Here is an 18970-nt window from a genome sequence, read left to right as displayed (position 1 = left end):
CACGCGCCCACCCGCGCAGAAGCTGGGGCGCGGCGACCAGCAGCCCGTGGAGGACACTGGCGCCGCGGCCTCCGGCTCGCGCGCCGCGCGTGCACGCGAGTGGGCGTGGGAAGCAGGGGCGCTACTAGCACGCGGCGTGCGCGCGCCCTCACTCTCAGGCGGGCCCGGCCCGGCCCCGGCGCGCGTCACGAGGGGCGAGCAGGCGGGCTGCCGGGCGGGAGGGAGGGGTGAAGGGGGTGGGGCCGCCGGACCGGAGGGGCCCGAGCGGCTGCTGCGGAGCCGGAGCAGAGCTGGGCGAGGGCGGCGGCAGCGGCGGCGGCAGCGGCAGCAGCAGCAGGAGAAGATGGTGGCGCTGGAGGTAGGAGCGGCTGGAGCGGAGCTTTATTCCCAGGCTCCGCACCATCGCTGTCATTAGCGCCTACTGCTCCCGCGGGCCCGCGGACCCAGCTGTCAGGCAAGGTACCACCGACAGGGAGGGGTGGGTACGTGGTGGAGCCCGGCGCTGATGCCGCCCCAGATGGGAGTCCTGGTCCTCTCCTAAGGGCGCTTCTGGGCGCAAGAGGCGCTGCATGGAACAATAGTGTGGATGAACAGAGACAGCAGGCTATATCCAGGGGGCAATGCCTTAGCCAGCGAGGCGGGGGAAGGGGACATTGGAAGAGAGATGTCTGGTGTCCGGTGCGCGCTGAGGTACCGGAGCTTTGGGGGCAGCGAGCGGGCCTGATGACAATCATGGCAGGAGTGTGTGTGTGTGTGTGTGTGTGTGTGTAAGTACAGCAGAGGGTATGGGGGTGGTGGACCAGAGGTGTTGGGGAATGACATTTCCAGGAATCCCCACTAGGATCCTTCATATCTGGATGGAAACGGTGAGGTGGGCAGGATGCACTGGGTGTGCGAAGTGTTGAGGGAGGCAGTGGGGTAGAGGCAGGTTTGTAAAATCCCGTGGAAGTGTGCGTACGCGTGTGGTTGCATTCACGCTCCTAAAATTGCGCCCCAAATCAAGAGATCTGCCGGTGCCTAACCTCATGTCACCAGCTAATACTGTGGGACAGTGTTTGTTATTTTGACCCTGCAACTCTGAGTACAGTCTCTGTTCTGCTTTTGCGTGTGGATGGCCCAGAGTAGGAATTCTATCTTCCCCTTTCTCTGGCCTCATGACGTGGGGATGTGGAAGTGAGCGTGTGGCTTTGGGGCACATGGTAGGGAAAGAGGATAATGGTTACACCTTCTGGGCTTGCTAGTATCCCTTGTTTTGAAGGGCTTCTCTCTTGATACTTCTCTCCTCAACTGCTGTTCTGTAAGGGTCTTGGACTCCCTGACTCTGCAGTTTCATTGTTTATCTCTTGTCTAACCTGGGTCTCTAACTATGGATCACCTTCCTCTCCCCTTCCTCACAACTTTGAATGCCAACCAGACCTTGTCCTTCTACATTTGAACACTGAAATCCTATGGCTGAAGGATGGGTAGTCTTTGTGTTGGTTATTTTAGAATGAACTCTGGAGGTGTGTAGAGAGAGATAGATGGGGGAGGAGTAAAAAGGAAGAGAAAGATCTACTGAGAAATATTTGGTGTCCACTTTCTGAACATCACACAGCCAAGGTGTTTCCCTTGGGAAATGGGATACTTTATTTCTACTGCTGGTAACATTCACTCTCCCAGCTTTCACAATGGCTAGTTAGTACCGTGTATCATTGAGGAATTGTAATCCTTCAAGACTGTGGGGATGGGATCTCCGATCAGTGAAGTCCTTGCTTTTCTACCTGATGTAGCACACTAGTAGGGAATTTAGTAAATGTCAGGCTTCCAGGCTGGGTCTGGAAGCCAGGACACAGAAATGCATACAGAGTCCATAGCTGTTTTAATTGTCTCTGCATGATAAAGATAGGCTTCTGTAGGGTCGGATGGATAGAAATAGGAAAGGAGATGGTAAATTCATGTGTGTCCACTGCGGTTTGACTCCTTGCTGTCTGTATTTCTCCTGCAGCACTCGTAGGAATGAAGGCACCTTTGTGCTTAATATCTTGTTACTTCTTTATTAAAATGTTGTATGACTAGATTAACCTGCTTAGGACACATTTTGGTCATAGCACCTAAATTCTACTGCATTGCTGTCAGAATCTAAACTGGCTGCTCTGGTTCTCTTTGAAGAAAGCTTGTAGCCATCGTGGTCTTTAAAAATAAATGCACAACACGTTGGCACCAAGGTTTCTTTAAAAAAATTGCTGTTTGTTTTTTGGCAAATATTGCATGAATTCATTATTACATTGAAAATAATAAAACTAGAGCTATCCACATATGTTTCCTCCCCCCATTTATCTTCTCTTAATTAATGATGATATATAGACCAGGTGCTCTGGAAGCCATCAACATTAAGTAAATTTTCCCATGTCCTTCAAGTCAAGCCTTCTAAAATTTTAATGTGAGGTTGTTGGATCTCATCCAAAATTAAGGATAGATTTATAAAAATGAATTTTGAGTCTTAGTTCTTTACTCTCTTATTGTTTCTGCCAAACCTCTTTCTGAGAAAAGTACTTATGAAATTTAAAAGTCATTCTAAGAGGTTTGGGTTTTTAAAAAAGGTCATCATTTTCATATTTGCAAGTAAAACCAGAGATGTAACCGTATTATAAGAAAGTTTAAGAATTTAGAAATTACCAAGGTAAATAACCTGTTTAGCAAACAAGGAACTATACAACAGCATGATTAATGACTCAGGAATTAGTGATTTCCTTTCTAATGTAAATGAGATAATTTTTAAAAATGTAATGCCTGGCTTTTTAAAAGATTGGGCTGGTAAGGCTAATGATATAGCTCGAATCTGTAATTCAGCCTGGTAAACGGTTATACCTTGTGCCATAGCCTTCAGCAAGCTATTTGTTTTGCGTGGATGCCCTTTCTTCACTTAAAATAGCATTAATGCTTTTTTCATTATTGAGTCTCTTTTTTAAAAAGTCAGGTTTTTTTTTTTCCTTCCCCAGAAGACATGGAAGTAAGACATTTAAAAATTGACCTGTGGGGCCAAAAGGAATAAACTATGGTCTCATGGGGGAAATCAGGCCTTTTTATCCTGAGAGGAACAAGTAATGGACAGAATGGCAATCAGTGGAAACAGACTTCCTTTTCAATAAACCTGGTGGAAAGAAAGACTGGAGGAGAGAATGATAAGTCAAAGAGATGTCACAGTAGAGGGAAAGGAATATGTTTAGTATAGAGGACTCGAACCTACTGTATAAGCTGAGGAGAAGAATCATTGAGAGGGAGAGAGATGGAGAATGTAAGGGGGAGGCTCAACTGATGAAGTCTTCGAGAAGATGGGCAGGAGGGTACTGGGGAAGGTATGACTTGAGACAGAGGCAGAGGAATTTTGAGGTGGAAAGAAAGGAATTTGTTCATAGTCTTTTAAGGAACATCAGAAAAGATGTGGCAGGTTGAGGCTAGGAGTAGAATGTCAAAGAGTTGTGTGCATTGTAGAAATTTAGCAGTGAATCCATTGGGGTGATTAAAAGATTATCAGCCAGCTATGAAGACTGCTTGTGTTTGAAGAGCATGAATTTGTAGTAGAACCAATTAGTGCTATATAATTAGGGTTTGACAATTACTTAGGTAGTTTTTGTAATAGTATTTAATGTTGCTACATTCAGAGGTTCCCTCCTTCCCTTAAACTCAGAGAGGAAAATGTTACCTTTAAAATAATTTGAATAAAAGACTGCACTTGAAAAATTTCATATGCATATTTTCTCTGAGGAATCTGAGTTAAATGAATAAGGCTTATAATAAAATAATGGGGGAAAAGATAAATATTTCTAAAAAGATTAACTTTCCCCATCTAATTATAAACTGTGGCTTTCATAATAAATTGTAAAGTTGATTTTTTTCAAAAGAAAAATCAAATATAGAATCTCACTTAGCACCATACTGATCATATATATTTTTCACATGAATACATGAATAAATTATTTTAGTAAGCTAGGTGTAAGGTCTGAAATCTGAAATCTCAGGATTTCTTATTTATATAATGAACATTGAATGAGTCACATTCCATGGCTTCTATAAGTTTATGATATTATTAAAATAGTTTTATTGATTTATACCTACTATGTATGTTGAAACTTGTCCAAACAGATAAACACACACACACACACACACACACACACACACACACACTTTTTTCCCCACAAAATAATTGTGTCCACTTTAGACCCTTGTGACCCTTGTGTTATGGGGTTGTGTCATGATTCCAGATGAGTTTATAGAACTTCAACTGCAGTGCATGATAATTTTGAAGTTCTGATGACAAATTTATTTCTTCTTTAAACAAGTATTTATTGAGCACCCTCTTTGGGTCAGACACTATTCTAGATGAAAGGAATACATACAAGGCTGGGGAGAGGTCCCTAATATAACAGAGCTTTTAGTGGGAGAAGATGAAAAATAGATAAGCTAGTATATAATATGTCAGGTGGTATGAGCTATGAAGACTAAAACAGGAAAAACAATAGGGTGGGACATTGCATAGGGTAATGTTATTTTATGTAGGGTAGTCAGGGAAGGCCTTAAGCAGAGGGAGCTTAAGGATTTGAAGGAGTGAGACATGCAGCTACTTGGGATAAAGGTTTTCTAAGTGGAAAGAATATTCAGAGTGAAGGGCCTGAGGTAGGAACATGCTTGATGTGATCAAGGGATAAGGAAGCATCCCAGGTTCACCTGGACGTGTGGTACCTTACTGCACAGATGGAACAGTCACTTAGGACATCTATGAAAAGATGCTTTGCCTTTTAGTATTGAACTGGTCACCCTTCATGCTGTATCACCCCCCACCATATTTAGGATGACCTGTGAGGCAGAATAGTGTTTAGAAAAGAATGAATGTTTTCAACCAAACAGATTAGCATTAGAAAACTTGAAGAGTGACTCCGAGTGGTGACTAAATACTAGTCAGTTAGAAGTAGTCCCTCTCCTTGGAATTTCCACATCATTCTTTCATGGTCTGAATCTTTAAATGTAAGTTTCTTGTCTTCCTCCATGTTTCACATTCTATTCTCAAGTGTTAACATCCTTGAGGCTAGAACTCTGCTTTGTTCATCTGGGTATACTTTACAACACACAGAAAAACTCTTTGCGGTGGTAAGAGATTAAATACTTACTGAAAGGAATGGACTGAAAGGAATGGAGGAGACATTCCAAAAGTTTTAAGGAACATGGATGCAAAGATTGAGGGTAAATTTTTTTTTACCTTGACTTCTGCAGACAGCTACTAAATGTTCTCCAAAGAAGACCCAAAGTCACCTCATGATGCTGATGTGGTGGATACATACAGAAGTGATTCATACATGCAACCCTGAAACGAGGATTTGGGTCCACATAGAGCAATTGATGCTTGGCTCTGCTGGTATCACATAAACTACAGCTTAAAATTGCCCTCCAAGTAGTAGGGAAATTGAAATATTTTTCTACCACTTACCCTCAGGGCATTAAATCTCCAGCACATTGGGGCTGCTGGTATTAAGCCTGAGCAAATTCCAGAGGCACTAGAGTAAGCCCCACGTAGAGAAGCAGAGAGGAAGGGATGGCTGGAATAGAAAGCTGTCAGTGTGTATGGGAACTGTCAATCTAAGTTACAGGTGAACTCAGAAGTGGGTTGAGGGGACCTGGGACCTCAGGTCCACATGGAAGAGATATCTTATAGGAGTTTTCGACACATAAGAATTAATTTGATAGCAATTATTAGTATTTTAATGTAGGGATTTTCATGTACTGCAGTAACTACCCGCAGTTCAGTTCATTCAAAAGCCAGCCATTTGCAACCCTCAGTTATCTGAGCTGCAGATTATCCCATGTGTTTATGTAAAGGTGTCCTTGGTTATAAGGTGGCTCCCAATTTTCCAACAAAAAGGTTTTAAAGATGGTTTTATGTCAATTTGTATATGTACATTCTTAGAATGTAGCAAAGAATGAAATATCTATTTATACTTAATTAATTTACTTGCATATGTTTCAAATTGTCTTGTTAAAAATTAACAGTTTAGAAATGCTACATCCACTCTCACATGTTATGAAATCATTTATTCAAATGTTTCCCATTCTTCTTTGACATTAGAGTCTGGCATCCTTAGACCACTCTGGGTATATTTATTTCCAAATGACTTATCTGAGATAGGGTACTGTTGCCACTACAAACTTTATTCCAACTTTGTGTGCCCAATTGCACAATATAAGAACATTTGTTTTTTCTTTTCTTTCTGTAGGTATATATTCAGGTCTTCAACCAGCACTTCCATATGGCTTGTATAAGGACATCCAATATAGGCAATTATGAAGCTCCTCCTGGGAGTATGAACCTAAACCCATGTTAATGCTTGGCTTCCTTTACCTATTCATTGGGTCATTTATCATATTCTAGTCACATGAACTCCATAAGCATTCCTATCTTGTATTGATTGAGGTTGTTTCAGGCAGTCTTCTCCAAAGAGTTCTCAAGTAACCTCTGAAATACGCAACACTTTTCCATGAAATCAGCAGTCTTACTAGGTAATGTAATTTTGACCTGACTTCTCCTTTAAAATCAGTTGCCATTACATCCAGTGTTAATGAATTGCTTGATTTTCATTTCCAGTTATCTTGGGGGTAATAGGGTTCTTGCTTTTTGGCTTTCAGGAGAAAGTAATGGAGTGAATGCCCCCTAAAATGGGAGCCTTTATAAGTATTCAAACATAAGGCAGATTTCTCTTTTCTGAAATATACTTTTTTGGAGAACAAAAATCTCATGTTATTTTGGTATGTATAAAGTGATCGTGGGAAGCTGTCAAGGTATAATGGTGGTGAAACCATCTCTGCCCACCAAGTTTCCCCAGCAGCCTCCTCCTCTTCTGTCCTATAGTGGATTAATTAGTGTACAATTAGTGTGAAAAATAGCAATGGTTTATAGGAGTTGACTGGCTATCCTTTCAGTTCATGTAATGATTTAGTTTTCTGACTTCTGACAAATTTTAAAACTCAGGATTAGTGTTTATTAACAGGTACACACTATTTTAAAGAACAAGCATATGTGACAAGGTGTGCATAAACCCTTTTCCCCCTGTAAATCATAGCATATTTAAAATGCAAAGGAAGAGCTTGTCGTTTAATGAAATCCTACAGGAATAAATACCCCCTAACTTGAGTGTTCAGTGAATTAGGATTTTTATACCAGACTTTACTGAAATAAATCACATTCTGTTGCACTGTTTTGTTTTGTTTGTTTGTTTGTTTGCACATTTTTGACCACAACTTTTGGTGACAATACAATTTACATCACAGCCTGACACTATGGGTGAAGTATGTGTAAACACACAAACACACACACACACACACACATATCACTGAGACAAGTTTCACATCACAATATTTGCTTTTTACTATGTGTAATATGCACTCTGATATTTTCTCTCCTGCTCTGTCTTTTTTCATATGTTTGCCAGCCCACTAAATTGATTTCAGCACTAATGAGTCCTGACATAAGTTTAAAACACACTGCTCCATTGTGTGACACCCATCAGAAGAGAGCTTATTTTTTTATAAATTAAGCTCACGTCAGAATTTTTTTTTTCTGTTTTGTTTTAACTCATGAGCACATTTGGATATTTGGTGGTGTGACTGCACTATGTCACAGTCCTTATAAAAGGAAACTTTATTCTCCAGTGTACATTTTATATCTGAAAGAAGAAATTATTAGTGTGGGAAATGGAAAGTGGAGAAAGGTGAATGGGCTGGTTGTAGAGGCCAGCGGCTCTCCAGGCTGTGTGAAGCCTGCAGCGTGTGGGCCTGGTGTCCTTGCCAGGTAGCTGTCCCACAGGTCTGGCTCTTCTCTCCCTCCTCATGGTTCTTCCCTGTCCTTCTCCCTTCTAGCCTCTCCCTGGCTGCTTCCCTGAATACCCCAGGGCTCAGGATGTACAATTCAATTTCTTAATTCTAAATTTCAACCTAATTATTTCTTTCCAGATGTGAAAATAGTTTTTACACCTGCTTTTCTTCCAAATAACGAGACAACACAGGGATCGTTTTTCCTCTGAGCTAACTAACACCTGGGGGAATTTTGTCCTGAAGGAGCCAGAAGGGATTCCACAGATGGAAGATTTCCACGGTGTTGGGTCATACAAAAGCATAACCAGGTCTCATGTTCAGGTACAACTGTGTCCTCATGCCTCTCTAGTTGTTAATGTAAGCACATATCAATTCCTTTTTTAAGAGCTCAGCATGTTTCCCATGCAGTGACTAAAAGTCAAATGGGATATAAAAGGCTAAAGTAAGGTAGATGAGGCACTTCCTTTATAATGACATCAAACAGAAACAACTTCCTACTCCTAGTTCCTAGCGTCACCTTCCTCTAAACCAGGGGGTCAGCAAACTTCTGTATAGGGCCAAATAGTAAATAGGTTTTGTAGGCTGTGTGTTCTTTGTTGCAACTTCTCTGCTCTTGTAATGCAAAAGCACCCTAAGACAATGTGTAAGCTGGTGAGTGTCTCTGTATTCCAGTAAAAGTTTATTAATAAATACTGGGATTTGAATATTGTACTATTTTCATGTATCAGGAAATTTTGACTGCTCTTTTTTTTTTTTCCTCCAACTATCTAAAAGCATTCTTAGCTCCTGGGAAGTGCAGTCACAGGCAATGGGCTGGATTTGTCCCACAAACTTAGTTGGCTGAACCCTCGCTGGGCTAAACTCTCATAGCACTTTATACCACCCTGGATTCCAACAGCTCACCTGCACATTTTCTCTCCATGTACATATGGTAACCCCCTCACACATGTATTTTATATACTGAATAAGTACTTATTGAATAAAAGGGCATAAGAAAAGCTATTGCTTTTCTGAGCATCCTGTTTCTCCATCTTTAAAAGAAATTCTACCTGTTTTGTAAGCAAACCTTTGGGAATGATTGAGTTAACATTTTGTGATTAACTTAAGAGCTTTGAGATTCTTGCTTTAAAGTTTCTCTCCCCACCCACTCTGCTATTAACCGTAAAAGGAAAAGAATGTTAGGGAAGAAAGAAGGGAAAACAAACAGACAAAACAAAACCAACATTTCAGCATAAAAGGGGCTTGTTAGAGAATAACTGTAGTGGCCAAATGCTTAGCTCTGGTCCCTTAGGCTTCCTGTCACTATAGGGAACTCTAGGACAGGGTGAAGTACTTCTGTGCCTCAGTTGCCATCAGCCTGCTTTTTGATATGCTCTCTTGAAAATCTAACACTGGGGCCCACAACTCCATGCATTTGGCTATAAATGAAGAGGAGTTGGTAGAATGTACTTATGCTTTTATCTGTATTTCCCCAACACATATTGATGAATCATGCACATGATCTCTTTAAAGAGCAAAGCTTTGAGCATAGCTCCTGTCTTACTTCTTAATATGTATGGGCTTGGGAGTTGAATTACTAGGAAATATATAAATTTAAAATTTTCTTCTCAAAATGAGGGTGGACAAAGACTGGATGGTGGAATCATAGCAGAGTATGTGGGGTTTTGTATATTTTCCAAGTAATCTAGGAGAAAACAGATGCTCCTTAACTTACGATGGGATTATGTCCTGATAAACCCATTGTAAACTGAAAACCTTGCAAGTAAAAAATGCATTTAATCCTCCTAACCTACTGGGCATTCTGGCTTAGCCACATAGCATACTAGAGAGCATCGGTTGATTCCCCTTGAGATCATGTCCCTGCCTGGGAGCTGCAATTCAGGCCACTGCCCAGCATCCAAAATATCTTAAGATCAAAATTCACAATTTGAAAAGTATGGTTTCTGTTGAGTGCATATCATTTTTGCTCTATCATAAAGTCAGAAAATTGTAAGTAGAATCGTTGTAACTCAGGGACCATATATATAACTTTATAATAAGGAAATTGTATACATGTGTGTGCACATGCACGTGTATTTGAGGTGTTGGAAGAGGGACTGTATTAGAAAATTGATACCAAAATCATTAACAGTATATCCTCCTCATTTATATTTTTAAGGAGAGGAACAATTAAGTCAACTTTCAAGTAAGTACTTATTTTAACCTGCCCAAGTATATTAATTTGCTATAACCTGGAAACAGATCCACAGTAGGTGTAAAATAAATTATAAAGGTATTTTTCAATGGGCTTAAATTGTTAGTGCTATGGTGGCTGATGTCTTAAAGATAGGATATTAAGCCTGTGTTTAAAATGCATATTTCATTTCAGTTGTGCGAAGTTTGTGAAGGCTGCTTGGGGCAAAGTGGAGGCTGCAAGGCTCCGGATTTTGTTCCTATTATGTCTAAGCTGTTCTGTATGAGACACAACATAGTGCTTACTACAGTGTAAAGACTTCTTTCAAAAGCACTAGTAATGGATGGATGCAGGGGGGGGTAGGCTTAGAAATAAACGTGTGGTGGTGGGTAGGTAATTATCCATCTGTCTGTAGCTGCTTATGTGGAATTAGGTTCCCCTTGATAAAGAGAATGTGCTTATGAAGGTGGATGATTCAGGTTTCACTTATGAAGTCACCTGCACATAATAGTCACATAAGTGGCTCTTAGCATGTCTTATTTTCTGACTTTTTTTTTTCCTTTTTATCCCTCCCCCCCCTCGTTTCTTTCTTCCACTTGGGAAATTACAGAGGGCTTGTTTATATCACCTTGTTTACTTTGATTGCTTCCTTCTGTTCTGGATATTTTCAGCAAATGTTTAGTTATCACTGATTGTCCATTCTTAGGGCTGTGACACTAAAGCTGGCAACAAAGCCTATAATAGTTGTCAAGGTTTGTAGATGGCTTAGGTCAGGCTCTGCAGAAGCAGATGTAGGCAAGGAGTTCGTGTGTGTGTGTATGAGCCTCCTTATTAAGGAGCTGGTCCCCCAGGGAAACTGGGAAGGGAAGGGGAAGAAGTCAAGCACAGGTGTGATCTCAGTCAAAGTGCCTCAGAGGGTGACCTCAGCCTGATCCTGGGGGAGTCCTGTGGTGTAAGGCAACCTCAGCCTTGAGTCAGTGGGGGTTTGGTGGTTCATGCACCATACCTGTCAGTCATTGATTAAGGGTCTCTAGGGAGGGGGCTTTTGCAAGAGGGGGATATAAATTCTCAAGTATTTCTGGCTTTCCACATGAAAAGACAAAGCTAGTCTATCCCTCCCCCCAAAAGTCATATGGGCTGGTAGTTGGATAGAAAAGTACATTGAAAATGGGGATTTGGGGGGACACTGGCATTTTCTACTAGTGGCCTCTCTTTAAGAATAATCAGGTAGAGTGCCATTAAGTTGCTTCCCTGGGAGTCCCCAAATTTTAGTTGTTTTCTTGAGGAGGAGCTGCTGTTTCCTGGTGATGTATGTGTTGTGCATGGAGCACAGGCCAGTGCTTACTGATCTGGTCAAGGAATCCCCTGTCCCATCTTTGCTAGGCGTGTATCCATCCCTGGGAGTCAACATCCCAGACATTACAAAGAAATGTGTTGAAATTTCATTTGTGAGTATTCTCGCTTCCATTCTCTTTGTGGTCTAAACCTCTATAATCATTAAAATGGGGGCTTGAGAAGAAAAGGGTAAAAATATATGTGGTCTGTTTGCCACTTTTAACCGGGAGCCACCCCAAACAAAATTGAAAGTAGAAAATTAAAGTGATAGAAGTCTTAAGTGTATGTGTGCTTAAACATTCATATTCCTGTAATTTCATGGAAAAAGGCCAGTAGTTGGGAATTAGTCAATCCAATATTATCTAAGAAAGTACTATACTGGTCAAGACTAGTAGTTATCATCTATAGTAACCATTAGCTGGATAATGTGAGTCGGTGGCATTGTTGATATCTTCGGGCTAAATCTCTGTCTGCCCCATTATTTTTGGACATGGACATCAAACACAGGTCAATAAGCTGCTGATGTCAACTTGAACCACAGTTCCCAAGTCATCACATCAGGGTTAATCTTTGAATTGCATAGTAAACTGAAACCAAAGTAATAACTTTGGCAGAATCAGAAAACACTATCTTGTAGTTCAAGGAATCTTAAATTAAAGAAACTGCCCTCTAAAATAAAAAAAAAAAATTAAAAAGAAGAAACTTCCCTCTGTTTAGAACAGGTTTATTCAATGGACTAGGCTTAGTAGGGGAAAAATGAAAATCATCTCCAATTCTCTCATGGCTCCTCCATATCCATTTTGTAAACTTCTCTTTTCTTCCATGTTGGAATAAAATCTTGGGCGGTCTTTGAGATTTCCCAGTTATTGAATAGTAAAATGTCACATTTGTCTATTAATCACATAATACATTTTCACATAGTAATATAAATTCTGGACTGTCATCTAATTTTTGATTTTTAATAATTACAATATTACATTACAATATAATGGAGAACGGAAATATCAAGTGTCTAGTTTGCTAAATTTTCACGTACCTGACAAGTTATATAACCTAGCACTTGGGTCAAGACACAGACCAATTTCTATCTCCTAAGAGGCTCCCTCACTTCCTTCTCAGTCAGCATCAGTCAGCATCAACCCTAACATGACTATACTTTTCACCTTTAGCACCAGAGAGCAGTTTTTCACACTTTTAACTTCATATAAATGGAATTATACACTATTCACATGTTTTTTTGTGTCTGACATCTTTTAAAAATATTATCTTAGAGATTCATTCATGTTTTGTGTCGACCCATATTCTTTCCCTTTTATTGCTGTTGAGGAACCATCATGCAAGTACTGAGTCTGTCCATTCTTCTGTGTGGTTTCACTGTGAACTTTCTCATACATTTGTTTTGGTGCACATATACACTGACTTCTGTAGGCTGTAGGCTCGGGAGTGGAATTGCTGGGTCACGGAATGGGTATATGTTTTAGCTTTAGATGCAGCCAAACATTTTGCCAAAATGGTGACACCAGTTTACATTTCTAGCAGCAGTTAATGAGCATTGCGGTTGTTCCACACATCCACAATAGCACTTAGTGTCTGACCATTCTGTGTGAAATTTATCTGATTTTAATCTTCACCTCCTCCAGCTCAGGCTGGCTGCTTCTGTGGGAACCACACTGTACCCAGAGGAAACACACAACCTTGTTCCTTTGGCAGAAGAAGTATCTTTGCCACAACATGGCGCACCCTCTCTCTGCTCTGCTATATCTGACTGGCCTTTTTCTTTCTCCCAGAAAGTCAGATACCAACATCTGGGTCCCATAAACTCCAGAAGGTCACGTCAAGCTCCTGGAGTTTGTTTTGAAGACTTTTTAATTTGATGTCTTAGTTTGCTTAGGCTGCCATAACAAAATACCCCAGACTGGGTGGCTTAAACAACAAATCTATTTTCTCATAGTTATAGTGGTTAGAAGTCCAAGATCAAAGGTGTTAGCTTCTCTGGTTTCTCTCGATGCCTCTTTTCTTGGCTTGCAGGTGGCTGTCTGCTTGCTGTGATCCTTGTATAATCCTCCTTCTGTGGGTGTATTCCTAGCATCACTTTCTCTCCTTATAATTATAACAGTCATGTTGGATTAGGGCCTCACCCTTATTATTTTATTTAACCTTAAGTAAGCCTCTTATAAGCCCTGTCTTCAAATGTAATCATACTAAGAATTGGGCTTCAGCATATGATTTTGGTGGGTGACACAATTCAGTCCACAATACTTGGTTTGATGTGTTTGTGAGTGGGACGCTCTGTCAATGCTTCAACAACGCATGAAGTGAGCATGGCAGTCAATGGTGTTAAATCAAAGTATAATCAGTCATGATTTAAATGACTGATTAGGAAGGTTTTTCTTTATAATAGAAATAAAAAAACAAACTTAACTATATGGCTTAATGAATTTTGCATACACATAAACCCATATGACCAATACCCCATAAGGTTTTCTCCTACTCTTTTTCAGTCTGTACCTATTTCCTTCTTCCCTAGAGGTAATCATTGTTGTGATTTCTATGATTATTGATCAGATTTGATGATTCTTAAACTTTATATAAAGTAAGCTGGCACAGTGGTGCATACCTGTAATACCAGCAGCTTGGAGGCTGAGACAGGAGGATTGCAAGTTCAAAGCCAGCCTCAGAAAAAGCAAGATACTAAGCAACACATGAGACCCTGTCTCTAAATAAAATACAGAATAGGGCTAGGGATATGGCTCAGTGGTTGAATGTCCCTGAGTTCAATCCCTGGCACCCCCCACCCCCAAAAAGAAAAGTATTGTTAGTTTTCTATCACCATAACAGAATACTTGAGATAATAAACTTATAAAGAGAAAAGCGTTATTTTGGCTAAAGTTTAGGAGGTTTCAGTCCTTGATCAATTAGCTTCTTGCTTTGGGCCTGTGGCAGGGCAGTACCTCACAGTGGGAGCATGTAATAGAGCAAAACTACTCATTTTAATGGCCAGGAAAACCAAAAAAGGAAACAAGGAGGGGCCTGGGGTCCCACAATCCTCTTTGAGAGCACACTCCATGACCTGAAGATTTCCTGCTAGGCCCCACTCCTTAAAAGTTTTACCACTTCCCAATATCACCGCACTGGGGACCAAGCCTTTAACAAATGGGCCCTTGGGGGACACTCAGTAGCCAGTCTATAGCAGTCATATGCACGATTTTTTTGGTCTAGATTCTTTTACTCTATGTAATTTCTGGGATGCATTCATGTTATTACACACATTGGTAGTTGTTCAGTCTCACCGGTGTAAAGTATTCAGCTGTATAAACACACAGCAGTTTGTTGATCCATTCTCCTATTGATAGACATCTGGGTTATTTTCAGTTTTCAGATATCATGAACACAGCTACTATGAACATTTTTATGAACATTCTCATATGTGTCTTTCTGTCCCCCTTCATATTTTTTGGATATATATTTAGGAACAGAATTCCTTGATCATAGTGACAGCTACGTCTCCAGTTGGAAGCATTTATCCAGTTGTTTTAATAGGTACATTTTGGTCTGTACTTTTTAATGTAATCTTGGCATTTTTTTTTCCTGTTGTGCTGTTGGGCCTCATACATGCTGAGCAGGCTCTTCCACTAAGCTACACCCTAGCTCTTTAACATGCCTTCTTTACAATTCAAGGATAGATATTACCATACATGCTCTGCTTTAATGCAGTGATGTAGTTTTGTTTATTTCATTGTCTAGCTCAGTTAACTGAATATGGTTTTGTTATTTTATATATCAAAGGTAAACGAGGCATATGCTTGTGAATTCACTAGATACTGAACAGGTTATTCATGCATATTTGAAGAATGTTTTTGTCACACTCTGTTAAGAAGCCAACAACTATCCATTAACAGGCATTTTGTTAGTTTTATCTGAATCAACCAGGTTATGCATTCAGAATATTTTCATTAAATTGTCTTATGTATAACAAAACAAGCCAGTGCATATTTTAATTTTAACATCTTAGTTTAAACATTAATTGAATCCCATTCTAACCAAAATGTAACAGTTTTAACCAGAATGCTGTAAAGCATCTTTCAAAAACACCTATTAATAATAAAATGGCAGACATTTATGAATCACTTACTATAAGCAGCATAAGACACTGCTCAAAGCATTTAACGTTCATTTAACTTATTTAATACTCACAACAGCTCTAAAAGTTAGGCTATTGAGATCCTCATTTTTCATATGGGAACACTGAAGCACAGAAGAGTTAAATGAGTTGCCTGAGATGGCACAGCCAGAAAGTGACAGATCCATGATTTGAATACAGGTAGCCAGGGACCAGAGTCTGTGCACACACAACTACCACACTTCTCTGCCTTTTCACTCAGACTTTTATCTGAGTGTATATTGTTTATCCATGGGTGAGGAGGTCCCAGGAATGCGTATTCCTGTTTGGTTTACACTGAAGCAGATAAAATCTTTATCATTCCTTTAATAGATGCTATTAATCAGTTGCTTACTTGATACCAACTTGCTATCACTGTCTTCAAAAATCACATCAAAAGACTACCACTCTCTCCCCATATTTAAGCCCAGAGATCATCCTGGGGAACTGCCTTAGAGAAAGACTAGATGTTCCTCCAGACCCTCGGAGGCCCTTGAAAACCTTGTATGGCAAGAACCTTAGTCTGAGTGAGGATGTTCCTTCACTGCTATGATCCCAGGCCTGGCTTCATTCTAAACATCTACCCTGGGTATGTTCATTTTACGTGCATTGCTCTGCATTGACAGCGAGCCAGAACCATGCAAGGCCCTGGGTTGGTGGGAGCAGCTTCTCTCCTCAGGGAGCTTTTGGGCCAAGTCCAGGAGACAGCACTAAGGCAGACCCACGTCGGTTTCTCCCCACTGATGAGTTGTGTGGGGGAGAAGTGAGGGTGCTGGTGTGTGACAGAGAGACCCCTGCATATCCTGGCTGTCAGGAAGGTCTCTCTATGGGGGATGTGACTGGGGCAGAAGGTAGAGTGTGCACCATGGCCCTGGAAAGGAGAGAGAGCAGTTGAACATTTTTATGGACTCTCAGCCTCAACCTCAGTGGGGGTTGTTGACTGGTGGGAGACTGAGCCAGGGCCATAGCAGGCAGGAGTTCCAGGTCACCTTTGGGATTTTCCTCTTTTGTCGGAGAACAATTAGAAGCCGTTTTTTAGCATTTCAGATAAAGGAAAGACATGATCAGATCTGTGCTTTTCTATGGTCTTGGGTTGTAAAGGGGGCAAAAGAGAAAGCACATGTATATACATTTTATGAAATGGACAGTGGTTCCCATTAAGAAGTTGTTACAGAGCGCCAGGTGGGAGATGAGGCTTGGAGTGCTGCGGAAAGAGCTGGGGAGAAGTGCACGGGCTGGAGATGCACTTCGCAGGTAAATGGGTGTGGGAGGTCAGGGAATAGCGGGCATCAGGACACCAGGTTCTGTTTCATGCCTCTGGAGGAATGGGGCTGCCAATCACTGAATAAGAGGTGAAAATAGAAAGATGTCTGGTTGGGCGGATGGGCAGGAAGCAGAGAAGACCCTGACTTCAAGGTGCCTCTGAGATTCTCAAGGAGGAGTGTAAGGCGGGGCCCTCAGATATAGGATCTAAAGTCCTAAGGAGAGTTCTGGATGAGAGGTTAGCTAATCAGTCATCGGTGATTTAGAAATTAGGTTCTCTACCCCCATTCAGAGGCCATGAGCTTTGGTAGACCAAGTGTTTTCAAAAGGCAGCATACCAGGCACCCGGGAGTGAGGGTAGTTAGATTTGCCCTTGTTCAAAGCCTCAGACCTTAGATTTCATCTGGGCTCTCCTTAGAGTCCTAAAACGATGAATTCTATGATAGCCAGGTGGCATATGTCCTAGAAAACCTCCTTTTAGTCTAAAAAATGATGATTTTTGTCTACTATGAAATGGACAGATAAGTTAAAAAGAGAAATAACTAAACAGATATGTTTTACTAATTTGTTAGTATTTGATCCATTTTTCTCTTAAATGCAAGTGAGTGGTATGTGTAAAATGTTTACAAATATATATTCACATAAACCTAGTTAATAGTAAAGTTTGTAGTATCAAGTATGGATTCACTTGAAAAGTTACTCTGCGTCTAGGCTTTCAGTATATCCAAGTAACTTATTCAAGTGCTCCTTGTCACTTTATCATGAAGTTAAACTCATTTATCTATTCTGGCCCAGCCTTTACAGTAGTTTTATTCCTAACCTTTTTCTTGCCTGCCTTTAATTTCTCCCAAGAGCATTTCTCTTGGTGAGAATTGGTGAGGCTGAGAGTCCAATGGCCCCTGATTGAGAAGCCAGGACAGAGGTCACAGTAGGCTCGTTACTTCTTGGCAGGTGGCCAGCCCTTCACCTGTCCAGATACTGCAGACAGGATACCCGAGATGCCTTCCAGCCTTGGCCTGGATGTGCAAATGGGGCTGCAGTGTGGCCCAACCTGGGCAGCAGTGACTTCACCAGTCACACAGTCCTGTCCTTCAAACTCTGTCTTTATCAATGCCATGCCCCAATCCCCGAAGAAACCACCAGAACCCCAGTCAACAGTCTGCTTGTTTGATTAAAAAGGACTGAGTTTCACTCTTGATTCAGCACCTGTGGTTTGGTTTCCTGGAAAACAGTGCTATTAGAAACATTTTGGCTGAAGATTTTAGGTTCCCCATCATTTAGTTCTGTTTCTGTGTGCTGCGTCTTTGCATTTCTAGAGATTTTGTTCTGGTGCATTATGGAAGCAACTCTTAAAGGTCAGTTATTTGATGAGGTTTGATTTTTCTGTTTAATGGCATGCATATCTCAAACTGTTGCTTTTGTGACCTTGAATTATAACTCAAGAATAAATTTGAGGAAAGTATAATCAGGAAACCTGAGAAAAGTGATTGGCTTTGGTTATTGTCTACCCTGAAAGCTGCCAGATAAAGATTATGTATAATAGTTTGAATTTGGCTGGCTACTTTATTGTGGTTTTTGAAGCACTTACTGTATCCAGCTACCTTGCAGAATGCTGATAAACTCTTGGAAAGTTGGGTGTGTTTTTATAGCTTGATTTTAAGAGTAATGGTTTATGAAACTAAGATATTTTATCTGAGAGAGACAAGGAATAATAAAATAGCAAAGGTAGAACGGTGGATTTGAGATCCAAGGATTTGCTTTCTCTTCACAGACTTTATGAAGGAGAAGGTTAAGATCAATGGATAAGCTTCCTAGGCTTGATCAGGGTCTGCTCTCTGAACCAAAAAAACTATAATCCTATTAAAATATCCTGCTGCTAATAAAACCTCAGGGCCGGGCTTCAGATATTTGATTTGATGACAGGTTTCAAACCACTGTTACTGAGGCATGGAGTCCTATTAGGGAGGTTCCAAACAGTAAGTAATGATGCATTACCCTTGGAGGCAGTGAAGGAGAGGCTGCAGGCAGGACTGGCAGCATCTAGGGGCTGCTTGTCTTCTCTGCAGAGTTACAGGAGATTGAGAAGAGCCATCCAACGGCCAGTGTTCCTCTGTGTCCCAGGACTTAGGCATGGAGGACACTGAGAAGCCTTATAGTGTTAATCACAGGTCCCTGGGTGGTGCCTGGACCCACTAAATCAC

At 40.9% G+C, this 18970-nt stretch overlaps 1 protein-coding gene across 4 annotated transcripts in view; it reads left to right on the top strand.

Annotated features, from left to right (window-relative positions):
* The first annotated feature begins 224 nt into the window (after positions 1–224).
* APBA1 (amyloid beta precursor protein binding family A member 1) overlaps positions 225–18970 on the top strand; it is a 197332-nt gene continuing 178586 nt past the window's right edge. For 3 of the 4 annotated variants that reach the window (XM_081280159.1, XM_081280158.1, XM_081280156.1), the window contains exon 1: positions 225–459. The gene's annotated coding sequence lies outside the window, so the exon portion shown is untranslated. The remainder of the gene's footprint in view (positions 460–18970) is intronic. The other variant, XM_081280157.1, reaches the window with a different exon arrangement.

This window comes from Spermophilus citellus (assembly GCF_964194105.1).
Source record: "Spermophilus citellus genome assembly, chromosome: 2".
Classification (NCBI taxonomy): Eukaryota; Metazoa; Chordata; class Mammalia; order Rodentia; family Sciuridae; genus Spermophilus; species Spermophilus citellus.
Note: the sequence above shows the minus strand (reverse complement) of the source record. Positions and strands in the feature narration are given on the sequence as shown.